Below are 18,002 nucleotides of genomic sequence, written 5' to 3'. Positions count from 1 at the left end.
CCACCCCCGCTACCGGGGCCTGCTTTGCTGGACCGTTGATTTTTCTTGGGCCTGCTGCCCCAACTCCTCTATGATTGAAACAAATTTTTCCACTAGAACAAATTATTATTGTTCCGCTGGAACAAATTGTTCTACTAGAATAAACAAAGTTTTATTAGAACAAAAGGTAAAATTTCTCCAATTAGATCAAAACTTACTCCTATGAAAAAATGTTCCGCTAGAACAAAATATTTCATTGGAACAAATGAGAAAATGTTCTATTGTAATTTCCAAGATGAAGAAAAAAGAAGAAAAAGAATTAGTAAAGTTGGGCCTTAATCACTGATGAGCCAGAAAAAACAAGAAAAACAGCGAGCCGCACACCCACAGGTGCTTGTGCGACCAGCCCCCCCCCCCCCCCCCCCCCCCCCCCCTAACATTCCCACTCACACAGTTTGGTCGCTTCCATCGGTGCGCGCGCGACGAGAGACGAGAAGTTGCTCTGTTGGGGCGTGATGATTTCCTGAGACGTCACTATATGTGCGCGTGTTCCATGTTTTTTTATTGTTTGTTCGGTAGAGCGCGGCCTGTGCAGGCAAGCCCATGATTTTGGGCTTCGTTCATCGCAGTTCAGCCCTTACATGCATTTTTATTGCTGTTAATGAGCCTCTATAAAGTTCATGTTTCACGCAACTAGTAGAGACGCACGTGATTTGCATAACACTTTTTACTATATTTTAAATAGAATACGATACGAATTCGATATTCGCGAATACAAATGCAAAATTGATACCTCATATTCGGAATCTAATTCAAATATTTACTTGATATATAAGATGGAAACATATCTGGTGGAAACCACAACTTTCGTGAAAACCCGTGCAAATCACGGCAAAAAAGTCATCTAAATTTACCAAAAAATTATGCATGTAGATGATATGATGATACACAATTTTGTAAAATATTCTGTCCAAACTCAACATCATTTGTGAGATATAAAAATAATAAATTTCTAACAAATCATTTGGACAGCTTCTGGGCTTCAAATTTGTTATTTTTATATCTCAAAAATGAAGTCGAGTTTGGACAAGATATTTTACAAGATTATGTATCACTATATCATCTACATGCGTGATTTTTTTTGAATTTAGATGACTTTTTTGTCGTGATTTGCACGAGTTTTCACAAAATTTTTGTTTTCACCAGATATGTTCCCATATAAGATAACATTTAGCTATTTTCTTTGTTGGTAGTTTTAGATTACAAAATTGTTATACATGTGCAAAGTAAAGTATAAGAATATAATAAAGATAGCTTGTTAAAAATAATTTATTTATAAATAAATATGTTAATAAATAAATACATATAAATAAATTATAAACAAAAATATATTTCAATAAATATATAACTAGATTTTGTTAGTATATAAAAAATTATAAAAGTGATATCAATATAAAACAAGAATATTTAAAAGTAAATTTATTTTTTTATATCATTATTATAAAAATGAATAATATGGGTTATGAGAAATGAATATAATTTTTTAAATAATTTTTGAATGAAAACTGGTACGGATAGTGTGGGATATTGTCGAATTCGGATGTGGAATCGGATAGAAAAAATCAATAAAAATCAGATTCAGACGTATCCACTTTACTACCACAATATGGATATCCATATTTATGTTTAAGCAGATATGTTTGTCGGATATTTCGGACATCCACTTTCACATTCCCATCCCAGTCTCCATGACGGTCAAGTACTAGCGTACGGCAGGGTTATTCGCGGTGAGCATCTCCAGACTCCAAGCGCGTTCCTGGCTGATCAGTCAGGGCTGCACTCTCGGAGGCTGAGGTGCATCCAATTCCATACACATCGGTACAGTGTCTCATCTATCGGTTAGGAAAAGTTATTTTCCGATACATGCTTGGATGCTACGGATGGAAATAGGATCAAATTTTTGGTGGGGCTTATCTATCAGTAATATATGACGAACCAAAAGTTAAAATATTGCAAAAATGGTCTGCTCTTTAGAAACAGTAAAAGTAAAGATAAAGATACATAGTGGTCCTCGTCAATTTGCATGTTGTGTCCCGCATCCGCAACAACTGTTACCAAACACAAACACCTACACCCAGGGTGTGCTGCTGTTACTACCCCCAAAATAGAGTGATTTGGTTTATAGCACATAAATCCTGAATATAGTTAATATGTAGATATAGCACATAAATTACTTTCATGGATCCACCCATGAAAGCAGGTGTAGGTACAGAGAGCAAAGTGTTCGTTTATATGGAAGTTAGAAAAGTGCACAGAGTTTGGCATTACGCTGTGACCGTATCTCCAACCGCGATAAGATATTATTAGAATATCCGAATACAACTTTCATAAGTTACTAAGGATATGCTTTTATAGTTCCTCAATAATCTTATCCGAAACAACTAACATTCTGGGAATGCAAGAATTCTCCCATTATTTGATGAGACTTGGTCTGATTGCTACCACACCTGCTCCTAGCTAGCGTTGTCTGATTGCGGGACACAACACGCAAAATAGAGTGATTTGGCTTATTTTTGAAGTATACTACATATATATCCTAATGTAATTTATGTGCTATATCTACATATTAGAATTGAATATTCCTGACCACGTTTAACATATTTTGGGGGGCATATTCAGGATATATCGTCTTCGTGGTGCTAAAAATGGTGCTAGTCACTTGCATCGAAGTCACTTCGTTAGCTGCTCGTTGTTACCAACAACTATATTTGTGTGATCATTATGGAAAGCATGTAAGGCTCATCTGCCCTGGCCTCATCGTCTTCGTGCATCACAAGATTCATCGCATGCATGTTGGGGAGGACCCAGCACGAGGTCTAGTGGGGGAGAGGGGGGCACAAGCCCCTTCCCCTTGCAGCCCCCTTTCCAATGCAGGCATGGAGCCCGTCATAAGCCCCCGCTACAAATTTTGAATGGAGCCCCTCGTAAGCCCCCTCTACAAACTCTAAATCCACCTCAAATCATAGAGTTCGATTACTCATCATCATGTACTACCTAGTGCTTGACATGGTGGAATACCTAGTAGAGAGTGCAGCCTATGAGCCATAGTCTGTATGCACAACGATGAGTAATTGGACTCTACGATCAGGGGTGGTTCAGAGTTTGTAGCGAGGGTTTATGAAGGGCTCCATGCCTGCATGGGGAAGGGGGCTTGTGCCCCCGTCCTCTCTCCCCACTAGACCCCATGCAGGATCCGCCCCAACCTGCATGCGATAAATCTTGTGAAGCACAAAGATTATATGGTCAGGGCAGATGAGCCTTCCATGCTGATGTAGCACTGACTTGATCTTCCTATAGGTATGATAGATTCGATTTGGTGGAGTCTCAATGTTGGCGATCCTGCTTCTAATCAGACATAATTCCAAGTCCTGCGACCATTACACCATTATTTTGTTGGTTATCAACCAAGCACAACTTGATTGACCACGCCAAGAAGGCTTACCACTTGATGTTGCACTGACCCAATCTTTCGATAGGTATGATAGATTCAATTTAATGGAGTCTCAACATTGGTGATTTCGCTTCTAATCAGACATGATTTGAAGTCCTGCAACTGATACACCATTGCTCTGTTGATTATCAACCAAACCACAACTTGATTGATCTCCCCAAGAAGGCTTTCCATACAAGCAAATCGAGGAACACAAGCAGGAAAGGGTAAACTCGCAATATGAAATTGCAGATGTGTATAAAGTGAATATGAGTATGGGGTTCAAGCTCTAATTACAAAAGGACTAATTGCCATAGTGGTGAAGAACCAAAACAAGGGCCTGATTCATAGCAAAAGGACTCGACGTTATAGTTACATTGAAGATGACTATTTCTCAAGGGAAAACTAGCACTAAACAAAACTCTTACCTTAATGTGGCATTGGCTACTAAATATATGCTTCCAAGAGTCGACCTAGACCACCTGGACACGCCCCTGTTGAGCTCCAATAGGATACACGGACCAACAACCCAAAAGGCGGTGGTGCAGCACCCTGATAGATTCTAGGTGTCCACTTATTTTGATAATTCCCATTGACTCGGATCGAATTATGATGTGGGAGCGATGTCATTGGAAGTTCTGTGAAATTCCCTTTCCATCCATATAAAGAACTTCCAAAACGGACACATATGCGATCCGGGCATCATTTTTATTGTGTGTGGCACCTGGACTCCGAGCTCAAGTCGAACTTGAGTAGTATTAGGATTCCACCTTTGTGACTTGAACTGAATGAGCCTTGGACCTCCTTCATGACTTGGGCACCCTTGCTGGACTCCTATTTCATGCCATGCACCAATCATGGTCATATGTATGAGTGTCATGTCCTCATCACATGCTTTCCATAACGATCACACAATGTATGCTATATCCCCTATGAGCCTGTACGAAATGTGCCTACCCGAGTTCGCCGAGGAAGAGTGGGTGGCGAGGTTTCCCTACGGCCACCTAGGGGGAGCCATTACCTACAATCTACAATTGTTGGCTGCAAGCTAAGCCATTGCATAAGGCTGACGACAACTTGTAGGAGCTTTCTCTTGCTCCTGGCCTATCCACTTTCTCTGGCTCCACAAGGATCCGCCACGGACACAACCCTCTATTTCCATTTACAATATAATTTAACTTTTTGATAATGCTATTTCAACATAGGCAAAACCAGAAGTCATTCTTGATATATCCTTAACCTCCTTATTAACTATTCTAAGCCCTTGGACTTTTATCTTGTCCTCTATGATGCCTTTTCGCCTAATATCTTGTTCTATTTTTTTATCCCCTTCTTGACATTATTTTTAATGTCTCAAATCACACCAGTTCATCTCAAGATCGCCCTGAAGAATTGAGGTAACAATCTACTACAAGTAGTCAAGCTAGAAGAAGCTCATAGTTCACAAAGATAATCTCCAAAACATCAGTAAAGGATGCTAGCATCTTGAGCCATACCCATGCTTAGGAGGATTCCATATGACCTTAATAACAACATTAGCTTCGGCTTTTGTGCTTGTGTGATAACCCTAGTTTAGTATGCTTGTGATGCTTGTTGATGTGTTTGTTTGATCTAACTCCTGATTTTGACCGTTGAAGTGTTGCGGATTTTATGCCTGCAGTTACATTGTTCATCCCATCGTTATCTCTTCAACTCCATCTTTTCTCTTACAAAATGAAAAAGAAACGCGCGGAAAACTCAAAATTGAATCTCTCAATTTCTCTGTACACATCTTGGAATCTATTCGTCCTATCTGTTCTTCTTACTACCCTAGACTTTTCAAATCTCGAAATGAGATTCTGTTTAAGGGGGTAGTTTTGTCACATCCCAAAATTTCAATTGTGGGTTGTGAATATATTTACGAATGAACTTATTCGTTTTCTACATTTTTGAAGAATTTTACAGATTTTTTGGATATTATTCTAATTTTCCCTAGAGCTAAATCCATTTCATGGAAAGTTCTAGAATCTTATTCACAAAACTCAAGTATTTTACTCATGCTCCAAACTATCTCTAGGATTTTCCTTGAATTTTTTTGGATTTTTTATTATATTTTTGGATTAAAAGATTTATCTAGACTTATCCAGATTTGTTTTAACCCTAAAAATATATTCTAAGCATTTTAAATTCCTTTTCTTTTCTTCCCAGTTTGGTCCATCAAGTTTCCTATTATCTAATCTTTCACACCGAGCAAGTATGGGGTTTCATCATTTTTATTGTTCTTTTACTTATTCTTTTTTGGTTCATCAAATCTTTAGTTTTATTCTTCAATATACATTATTTTGTTCAATTACTAATTATTAGTGTTTGCATTCTAATATCTTATGCATATTATTTTCATAATAGGAATGAAAAGATTTTACTTATGAAGCGCCCCGACCCGAAGATCAGGGCTAAACCATGTATTATTTACCAAAGTAAGTCTCCGGCACAATACATGTTACATCAAGTGGAGTCCAGAGTCAAACAGAGCTTTATTTAACACATACATGAGGAGTAAAGTGACAACACAAAGCTAAACAGAACAACCATAGGATAACAACTAGCATAATGACATACAGGACTAGTTCTTCATCCATCACGGCTCCACTCGATCAGGTTGGGTGTGGACACGATCTACTCCTAGTCTTCTGGCACAAAGTTAGGATCCTCTGGAGAAAAATCAACAGGGGTGAGTACAAAAGTTTTGTACTCAGCAAGCTCCACCTCACCCTATGGGAGGGGAAATGACATGCACGACGCACATTGAACACAATGCATTAGCAATGCAACTAATGGTATGCAACCCCTTCCCGACACAACCCACAGTGGGTAGCTCACTAGTTGTCAGGACCACACCGTAGCCTGCCCATACCGTGGGCACGGACCATTCGAATGGATTATACACTCTGCAGAGGTCGTACACTGTACCCACACGCTCGGCTGCCCGAACGGACAACCGACATAGCCGACACCCAGCCGTGGTCACGCCCCAGCCCGGCCGCACAAACCCTCGGGCCTTGACCCCAATGGTCTATACCGGTAAACCATCCCCGCGACCGTCAGGCTAACCAGTGGGATTAGGCTAAGTCCGGCCCATACGGGAACCTGTGGTCGTACTAAAGTAAGCTAGGTGAGATGTCAAAACAACTCGGTCCTTATGGTTCACCAGGGCAGCAACCATCCTTCAACATGTCAACTCGAGTCTACCACCACGGTAGCACTCACCTGCCAGTCTACCACCACGGTAGTGCCGGCTCCAGCATACCCAGCTGCCCTGGTCTTAGACAGATCCCTTCGTATCCTATTCTCAGTTCTGGATATGCATGACTACTCAGATGCATGCATGAGCACACTCAATCACTCAACTACTGGTATATGTAATCGATCCTAGACCCAGGCTACAGCTAAACGTCCTCACATGGATGCAACCACTCATGTAGGGGTCGATGAAACTTGCCTTCGCTTTTGTACGTGTAGCAAAAATGGCCTCTCATGCCATATTTCAATATAATGTTTTAGTGATTGATATAGACAACACAACACTTAGACTAATATGATTGTTAAGATGACCATTCTCAGGCTTTTAGGTTCAAGTGATGACAAAAAGAAGATAGGCGTAGCAAGGCCCGAAGGGACCGAAGGGCCGCCTTGCGGTGGTCAGGGCCTCTTCGGTCCAAGGGACAAGAATTGAAGAGACCGTGAAGAAATCCAAGTCGAAAAGATCAAAACAGAGACAATTTACTATCACCAGTTAAACCGACGATAGAGAAATTGTACTCACCGGTGCAACGGACTCAAAGAAGGCAAAAACAGCAGAGTACGCCGGTTGAACCGACGTTGGTTTCTGAAGCGTCGGTGCAGTTGTCCAGAGACTCCATTTTTGGGGGGTTCTGAGATTACTTGCACCAGTTGAACCGATGTTAGTTTTGAGAGCGTCGGTCAATTGAAGATTACATGCACCGGTTGAACCGACGTTAGTTTTAAGAGCGTCGGTCGATTGATCAGGTAGCCGTTGAAGTATAACGGCTAGTTGGAGAATGCACTCACCGGTTAAACCGGTGATGACAAAAGCTAGAGCATCGGATTAACCGGTGTTAAGAGTTTTTGTCAGCCTTTTTCCAACGGCTAGTTTGAGGGGTTGGGGCTATATATATGCCACCCCACGGCTCATTTGAGAGTGCTGGAGACCAAGGTAGTATACAAGAGCTAAAGATCATCTCCAACCACCATAGTGCTTCATTGTACATCATATAGGCTTAAGCACACTTGTGAGAGTGTTTAGTGCTTGATTAGGCTTAGTTCTTGAGAGAACTAGCTTGAGAGAAAGCCTTGCTGCGGCAAGCAACTTGTGATCCGTCGTGTGACCCTCCGACTTGGTGTGGAGTGGCAACGACACTTTGTGCGGGGGAAGAGGAGACCCCCTCCTTGGTGGAGAAGCTCCGTAGTGGATTTCGGTCGGGTGACCGAGAGAGACGGTGGTGGTGCACGAGACTTAGTGTCTTAGGGGCACTTGCCTTTGCTTGCCGGCATCGCCTTGGTGGCATAGTGCAAGACGGTGATCGGAAGAGCCTCGGTTTCCCGTGGACGTAGGCGTTTGTGCCAAACCACGTTACATGACCGTGTCTACTCGGGAGTTTGCATCCCTCTTGCACTTACCTCTTTACTTACCGTATTACGTTTCCGCATTTACTCTATCTTGCGTACTTTTACTTTCCTAGTTGGTTTGATTAGGATTGGCTAGGTTGAAAGTCTTTTAGGGGTAAGTAGAGAGTAGCATAGATAAACCTTAATCATAACTAGCATGTATATGACGTGTTAGGTTTATCTTATGCAAGTAGTTTGAGCCCTTGGTTAAAAAGCGATTAGCGACCCTATTCACCCCCTCCCCCTCTAGGGTCGGACACCCCGGTGATTCTTACAGTATGCGTCGGCGGAGGCGGCTTCTTGCTCGCGGTACGGGTCTTCTGGCTCCTTGGCAGGCTCCTCCTCGGTCACTCCGTGATCTACGGGTGAAAACGGCACAACCGGCGAACAAACACAAGCAAGCAATAAAATAAGTTCAAATGGAGATGAAAATAGGAGGAATAGATAGTATATGATTTGAGGAGAGTTAAGGAAAAAGAGTTACGTGAAAAGGAGTTGATATGAAGGAGATATTGAGTTTACAGTATTTATTGGTAGAATGATTTGGATTAAGCGCTCACGGCCTGGTGGGTGTTTTGGGCCTTTATTAGTGTTGTGGAGTTAATGGTCGGGGGAGCTGCCTGCCATCTCACCTTGGCGCGGAACAGCTCCAGGAAGAGAGCCAATTGTTGGAGCTTTGTCTCGTGAGTGAGCTGGGCTCGGGAGGAGTGGTTCAGCTGGCGGAGCGAAGCGGCTCGGTGTGCTTGGGTTGGTGACGGGGCTCATCACGGCCTCGCTCCTTTTATAGGCGAGGAGAGTAGCAGCGGCGTCGCGCAGGGACGGGCGACGGCGTGGGCTGCAGTAGCTCGTCGTCAACGCGAATAGTGGCAGCACTGAAGGCGCGAGCGTCGAGGCGGCAAAGCCGGCGAGGACGCTGCAACGGCGTGGGCGAGGTAGGGACGCGGAGGTGGGCGGCACGGCGTGGTGCCGGCGGCAGTGCGTGGTCCCGGCGTGGGGCCGGCGTGTCGCGCGTGCGCGAGCGAGAGCGAGCGGGTGAGGCGGTTCGGCAGAAAAAAATCTCGGCTGGCACTATGCGTGGCGACCCCGATTTATAGAGAGGTGTGTGCTGCCATGACGGGTCATTTCAAGGTCAATGGTGTGGGTACTCTGTGGCTTCCAGGGAATGATGAAGTTATGGCAAAGGAGGTAGGCGCTGTCATGATTGTCTGGAAATTATGGCATGGTACGGTGACTCGAGAGGCTTTTATGGAAAGAGACGAGATGATTTTTGTCGTAGGTGCAAGCATGTGTATGCTGGTTACTGGAGGGAACGAATGTACTAACGCAAGGCAAGAGTATAAAATAGTTTACCTAGTAGTTATGTAATACCTTTTATAACGTTAGTATTATTTTACGTTACTAGTTTAATTGCAACATAAGTTTTATTTTAGTGATTGTTGGAAATTGAGGTGGCCCTAATAAGTTGAGGATCTACACCAACTCACTTCAAAGTCTGTCAACTTCTAGTTACTTAGTGTACCGGGTCTTTTGACGGCAGAGCCGCCTTTTGCTTCCGGGAGGCAGAGCCTACCAACAGATGAAGCTGGCTTCCGAGTGGCAGAGCCAACCTTCGATGAAGCCCAGATCCTTTTCTGATCCCGGGTGACAGAGCCAAACTTCGATGGATCACAACTTATACACTAAGTGCTAAGCTTAACCGGGAGACTAACACTTATAAAGACGCTTACCTTATTAGAGCAACAAAATTACGAAGGAACACACCTTGTGGTGGCTAACCTAGCACACTCTACCTATGCTCACTTCTACCATGCCTTTGGATGTGTGTGGGATGGAGTGGAGTAGTATAGCATGGCAAGGGGTGGCACCCTCCTTATATATGCACCCATACCCTCTTGGATGAGTGACACATGTCACACTCTAAGAAGTTCCCTACAAATATCTAAGTTCCCTACAAATATCTATTTCTAGAAAATTCTAAATTTTATCATGACAAGAAAATATCCAAGCTTCATGTCTTCTTATGATTCTTGTAGAACATTCTAGAATCTTGTCATGGTGAACAAAATTATGCCATGGTTTATTCTTATTTTTATAGAACCTTCTAGGAGTTTGCATTATATATTTCAACACTCCCCCTAAATCGTGATGAAAACTGGGATGTGACAACTTATTATTGTTTGCATTCTTCAACAATAACTATGATAACTCTGTAAGCTAAAATATCAATAAATTCAGTGTCAAGTACATTCCTGTTCCAAAACATGATTTCAAAGATTTTGTTTTTCAGCAATGTGTTTAGGAATGATTTTTTTTTTTGTATTCTTTAGTCTCAGATATGATTTTGGAATCTTTCTAATACAATTCATGCAGACATTTAATAGTTCGAACATTGCTATTTCGCAATTGCAAAGTTCCTCTTTCAGTTGTTAACAAGCATGTTCAACAAGGCACATTCAGCATTCATGAAAGCTTTTTGTCAGCATCATGTATGAAGTGCTGATCAGTAAGTTCCTTTCTTTTTTGATGCATTTTTCAAAATTAATTTGTAATACAAAATTTTATTATTGATTACAGGCTGAAGAACTATGTGCTTCAGATATTTTAGAGTCACCCTGTTAAGTAAAGAAAAGTGCCACACTATTAAGAGATGCGATAAAACTTATATTTATCTGAGATTGTAACACTTAACTAGTAAAGTGTTTTCAAGATATTTGTTTTTCGGATGAGAAATTCAATGGTCTGGAGGAGTGACCATGTTATATCTGTAAAAAAGTGTTACAACTTTATTTAGAATTGTTAAATAGGGAAACAAATGGATGTATTTTTTGAAACAGTCCGAGCAGAAGCAAAAGGGAACAGAACAATCTAACGCTCCAAAAAAAAACTCGCGCTAGCACGTCGAAGACTTAATCGCGACTAATTAATCGCGCGGAAACAGTTAAACAACCTAACGGGCTGGCCGGCCCAAAACAGTCAATCGCGCCCAACAAAAATTAATCGCGGCAGCCGCCGCCACGCCTGATGGTTCGCGGCGCTTTTTTCTTTTTTATATTTTTAAAAAATAAAAATTTCAAAAATATATGTCTGTTTTGAAATATTTCAAAAATACCCCCCGGTCGCCCCCCCATAGGGCGACAGGCCTTAAGTGTAATTTTTTTTCTTCAAATTCGCAATGACGTCCTTGGGAAAAAAAAATCTCTGTCGCCCCCCCCCCAACGGGCGACAGGGGCCTGTCGCCCACCCCTGGGGCGACAGGCCCTATATATGCCGTCATTCCCTTTGTCATTTGAGCCTGCCATATGCCGCCATTCCCTTTGTTATTTGAGCCTAAAAATTTAAGAAAAAAGAGAGCGGTGAGAAGAAGAAAAACGGCGAAGCTCTGTCGAATTGCGTACTTTTTGAAATGGTGGAAGGGCACTGCTATTGGGTCACGTATGTCTGGGCAAAGAAATACCACATTTGGGAAACCCGTGATCGCCGTGCTGAGCAGTGGCAACCTGTGATCTCGTACTCGCAGTTAGATACACTATGGTTCCTATTTTGAGCTATTCGAGCGTGTAGTCGTCATCATCGTCGGCAGGATCTCGGCTGCTAACTCCTACCGCACCTAACTTGTCCTTCATTAAATCACGGGAAAAATCGCAAGAACTTCCCTTATTTCACGAGCATTATGGAACCCACAAACATAATAAGTTCACATCAATAGTATGAATAGAAACAAATGACAAGTAAACTAGCACAATCATAAACATCGGATACAAATAAGTGGTCCACAGCTATCTCATTACAAATAAACATCAGAGATACAAACATCAGATATATCTAACCACCCCTAGGGCGTCGGACCCTCTTAGCCCTCTGCTGGGCACGGACATGGCCCTCGGAGTAGGTGAGAACATCCGGAGACCTCACCTGTCGCTTAGGACGCGCAAGGGGCTGCGGTGTCTGCTGCTGAGAGATCCCAAGTGGTGCTCCTCCTAGCTGTGAATACCCCAAGATATCGGGGTCACCTTGCGCGGCAGACTCTTCTGGACTCAAGCTGTCGAAGTCGCATAAGGTGAAGGTCTCGTTATCTGGTCGAAAGGAGGAAGAAGAAGGTCTGGCGCCCGCATGGGGGTAGAATCCTACGCAAAAAATGTGGATGTTAGCGTACACTCGTATATTTTGTCATGACATGTAGAAACCGAAATATGAAACATAAACTAACCTGTGTAGGCCGGTATCTGTGGCCCCGGTACCATCCCTGTATACGGTCCGCCAACTGGTGCTGTCCCTCTAAACATTCCAGTATGGTCGAACGCAGTAGCTGGATCGTATCCTGTATGTGATATTAGTAAATATGTAGGAACACTTGATGTAATTTTAAAGAGATATGTACGTTACCTGCACTTGGGAAGAGTTGCAAAGTAAGACCTGTGGCTCGAGTCGATCACTGGGTCTAGCAAGGAGTCCATCTCCATACCTGCATTCAAAAATATATGAGAACACATAGGTAAATATATATTTCATACAAACTGGACACATAAGTACAATAATAGTTCATTACATACTTGCAATATTTCATTACTACATATTACAAATAATGAAATACAATTGTGGATCATGACACCGAATGCCTTCCACGAGCAATTCTCGCCGATGGTCGTCTGAACGTAGGAGGTGCTCCATCTCTGGGATTTCCGGAAGGACCGACGTCAGCAGCATCGTGAAGTGCATTCTGAGGACACTTCTTGTAGTTGTGACCCAATGCTCCACAATGGCTGCAACGCTTTTGTGCTTTGCTTGCTTCCGACTCGTCCATACCATTCCGAATACGACGTGTCTGACGGCGGCCTTTGCCTTTCTTAGTGGCTGGATCAGGAATAAACATCTTATTCTCATTATCCTGAGTGAAAGGCCCCACAATTCCAATCCCGTATACCTCATGTCCCTAGGTGGATATAGCTGCTTCCTTGCTGAAGTACGGTGAAACAAATACTTCTGGCTGCAACGCAGACTCTGCACATGCCGCAATGAGATGGGAGCATGGCAAATGCAATAACTTAGGCTTCATGAAGGAGCAGAAGGCTTTGCCATCAACTGTAATCAAACTCTCCTGTACCACCCTATCTCTACGGATACTACGACCAGTTCTATCCTTGCATAGAACCTCAAATCTATGCTCCATTGTACCTGTCGATATGACGCGGTGCAGTTTGGCGTTTTCAATCTTCTCTTGCATATATTGTGTCACTCTTTTTGCAAAACTGAATTTGGGGGTTGCTGATGTTTATGCTTGCAGCCGTGTAACGCTCTCTGAAATACTTCATGCACCCATACATGATGAACTCAACAATTCCCACAAGAGAAAAGGCACGACAAGAACGCATAACCATATTGAAACACTCTGCATGGTTCGTTGTCTGAATATCATACCGTATTCCGTTGGTATCATAAAGGAATGACCATTTCTCCTTAGGTGCACCTCGAATCCAGTGTGAAAATGGCTTCTCAATTGAATCCCTAGCCTCTGCAGCCTGACTCGTGCCTGCTCCTGATGCCCTTACCTTCACTAGCTCTGCAGTCAACTGATCAAGCATCTGCCATAATGCATTGAATTTTCTCTGTTGATTTTGGGTGCACAACCTCTTAAACAGGTTCTTAAGATCCTTGTTCTTGAAGTGCTCATAGAAGTTTGCACCCATATGTCTAATGCACCACTTGTTTTGGACATCGGGCCACAATGGAGGCGTTGTCGCAGTTCCACGTTGCAATTTCAGTATTGATTGCAGGATACCTGCATGCCTATCACTAATAAGGCACACATCTGGGCGTGCAGCAACAACATGAATCTTCGCTCGTTCAAGAAGCAATACCAACTGTCTATGTTCTCATTCTCAACAAATGCAAATGCGAGCGGAACTATTTGGTTGTTGCAATCTACACCGATTGCGGTGAGTATCTGACATTTATACCTTCCAGTCAAAAATGTGCCATCAATGCAGATCGCCGGAAGACAAAACTGAAATGCTCTAACACAAGCACCTATGCAAAAGAAGGCTCGTTGCATAATTCTTTGTCCCCTAGTCACGGCTGGTACGAGGTATGTGTCATAAAAGCTTCTAGGATTTCTAACAGCAACCTGGGATAACATACGAGGTAGGTTATCATATGAAGCCTCGTATGTGCCGAACCGCATCTCCAACACCCTTTGTTTAGCCCTCCATGCCTTTAAATAACTGATGGTGTACTGGTAAGTCTGCTCAATGTGTCGAACAATCATTTTTGGCTCATAATTAAGGTTGTCCATAATAAACCCATACATTTGCTTTGCAACAAAGTCGCACGATATATTGCGATGCGAGGGAAGAACTTCTGACAGCAAACAAGTGTGCTATGTGACAATGGAACATTTCCAGTTGGACTTCCATTTTCCCTTGAATGCATGTACTCGCCATTGACATCCATCATTCACACACTTCACCTCATATTCTTTACTGCCAGACTTTACGACTCTGAATTCTCGTTTCAATGATATTGCCCATAGTCTCACAGCATCTTTTACGGCTTCAATGTTTGGATATGTTGCACCTTGCACTACCTCATTCCCTCTGTACTCCCACTCCTGATTTCGTACATCTTCTGCGACATGACTGCCAAAACCATGCTCCTTCCACTCTTTTGGCAATGAGTACTGCTCGTCATCAGATGAGCCCTCATATTCTTCCATCTCTATTGCGGTTTGGTCTTCTGCCTCCATCTCGTCCACAATGTTATGTATCCTCTCTCCCTTATCAGCAAGGCCCTGTGGTCCCATGTTTTGGTTCCCTGTCTCTTCTGACTCATCTTGCTCAACATAATTGGTCTCTCTTTGAATACTCGGAGTTCCTTGATCTGCACAATGCTGGATTTCATTTTGTGTCTTCTCCCGGATTTGAACAAGAATGGCCAGAGGCCACCCACGCTCTAGAGCTGCTTGCATATACTTCTGCCAGTCATCAGTGCTGTGTATCATCATCAATTCCCATAATTCACTTTCTACCTCCCAATTAACAAGACACTGGACAGTGATCACATGTGTCAACGGATCAACATGGAACCCACGCTGCAGCCACTTCCATATGGAACCAAAACTCCTTTCCAGAGGTTTATCTATGCCGCTAGATGTGCGCTTAAAGACAGAAAGATCTACTCTATTTGGCCCATACATAACATTGTATTCACCATAAAATACTTGAAACATGCATCTTACTCGACATATCTGTATATCACATAATACTTATCGAGTTATACTCTTTACTTCACTACCTTATTCAATAATCCGTAAAAACTAAGTATGAAATTCAACTACAACGTATAAGTATTCATAACTACGTGATGACACTCAAATTCTATACTGCATATGCCAAATTCTATTCTAAATCATAATTAATTTATAAACACGTCTCTAATAGTACTGCAATTGTAATAATAAATGCGTAGAACTAATTTTCTAAACTAATTTACTACTACGTAACTACAAACTAAAGTATCATTAAACTCCTACTTAAATGCTTTTACTATAGCAATAATTAAATTAAATTACTCACCCCTACTTAAATTACTCATACTTAAATACGTAGTACTTAAATATAACAATATATAAACTAAATGTACTAACCTGCAGATCACAAGTGCTGAATCCGGCAGGGCTTCGCCGCTTTCCTTCTCCTCACTCATCTCTTTTTTTCTGGATTTTTGGTGGAATTTTCGGGCTCAAATAAGGAGGGAAGTGGAGGGTTGGAGCTTATATAGGGGTCATACCCCGGTCGCCCGAGGGGGGGCGGCAGGCCCCCCCTGTCGCCCGCGGGGGGGGGGGGGGGGGGGCGACAGGCCCCCCTGCCGCGCCCGTGGGCTGGGCCCAGCGGTCGCCCAAGGGGCGGGGCGACAGGCCCCCCCTGTCGCCCGTTGGGGGAGCGACAGGGCCTTTTTTTTTCCCAGGGACCTCATTGCGAATTTGAAGAAAAAAAATTACACTTAAGGCCTGTCGCCCTATGGGGGGCGACCGGGGGTATTTTTGAAATATTTCAAAACGGACATATATTTTTGAAATTTTTATTTTAAAAAAATATAAAAAAGAAAAAAACGCATGGTTCGCGTAACCCATCACACCTAATCACGCCGTCAGCTAGCCCACTATTTCCGCGCACCTGATGTAAAGAGTGCGCCAGCCCGCTTCCCCCAACTAATTGGGCTGACGCGAGCGTTCCGTTGCCCGGTTGAGCCATGGTTTCCGGGCTTGGTTGGGATGACCTGGGCCTATTCGGGCTTTGTGAATTCTGTAGTTGCGGGACGCCGTTTTTCCTGGTGTTTGTGTGGGATTTTTTTCATTTTTATATTTAAAAAAAATTAAAATTTCAAAAATATATTGCGGTTTCGAAAAATTTCAAAACTATACCCCTGTCGCCCCCTGCCTGGGCGACAGGGGGCCTGTCGCCCCCTAGATGGGCGACAGGACCTAAATGTAAAAAAAATTTACATTTAGGTCCTGGCACCCGGGACGCATTAAATAGCAAACTTGTAAAATCGATATAAAATCGTAGAAAAATCGAAAAAATACAAACTCAACTGTTATGTATTCTATGAAACAAGATCTACAACTTTTGTTACATAAAGTTTTTCATTTGATCAATGTATCTTGCTCTATTTTAAATACTAGTTTAATGCACTTTTATTTAAATCTCAAGATCCATCCTTTGGATGCAGGTCACCTTTGGCTAGAGTGTTTCATATGGTGAGCATAGGCTTGTACAAAATTGGTAGATCCAGAAAACATTTCTAGAATAAGTTTTTAAATTAAATCTTGCAATATGTCTAGTTTAAATGAGTTATTTATCCATGCTGCTATACTGAGTTTTAGAAGGCATAACTTTTACAGTACAATTATTTTATTTCCTAAGAGTTATAAAAAAAGTTTGGTAAATTTTAGATAAGCACAACTAGACCAAATGAATTATGACTAAGGTAAATGCACTAAATCAAGAAAAATAGTTCTTGTACCTAGAAAAATTTGAAATAATTCATTTGGTCTAGTTGTACTTATATAAAATTTACCAAACTTTTTTTAGCTCTTAGGAAATAAAATAATGGTACTATAAAAGTTATGGCTTCTAAAACTCAGTATAGCAGCGTGGGTAAATAACTCATTTAAACTAGACATATTGCAAGATTTAATTTAAAAACTTATTCTAGAAATGTTTTCTGGGCCTACCAATTTTGTACAAGCCTATACTTACCATATGCAACACTCTGGCCAAAGATGACATGCATCCAAAGGATGGATCTTGAGATTTAAATAAAAGTGCGTTAAACTAGTATTTAAAATAGAGCAAGATACATTGATCAAATGAAAAACTTTATATAACAAAAGTTGTAGATCTTGTTTCATAGAATCCAGAACAGTTGAGTTTGTATTTTTCCGATTTTTCTACGATTTTATATCTATTTTACAAGTTCGCTGTTTAATGCGTCCCGGGCGCCAGGACCTAAATGTAATTTTTTTTTATATTTAGGTCCTGTCGCCCAGCCAGAGGGCGACAGGCCCCCTGTCGCCCAGGCAAGGGGCGACAGGGGTATAGTTTTGAAATTTTTCGAAACCGCCATATATTTTTGAAATTTTATTTTTTTTTAAATACAAAAATGAAAAAAATCCGTTTGTGTGTGGGTGGGTCGCCGGCCCGTGCTTTTTCCGGGCAAGCCTTGTTATGGGCTCTGTTCATTGGGCCCAATTTCGCGTGTCTGTTAAGCTCTACGTTCTCCTGAGGTCCATTTATTAGCAGCTGCTGCCTTCATCGATTTGCCCCGTCCGGAGAACGGAGATCGGACACGTTTCGTGCTACCACCAAGCACA

The sequence above is a fragment of the Panicum virgatum genome, chromosome 4K (assembly GCF_016808335.1).
Source record: "Panicum virgatum strain AP13 chromosome 4K, P.virgatum_v5, whole genome shotgun sequence".
NCBI lineage: Eukaryota > Viridiplantae > Streptophyta > Magnoliopsida > Poales > Poaceae > Panicum > Panicum virgatum.
The sequence above is the reverse complement of the archived record's forward strand: the minus strand, read 5'-3'. Positions refer to the sequence as shown.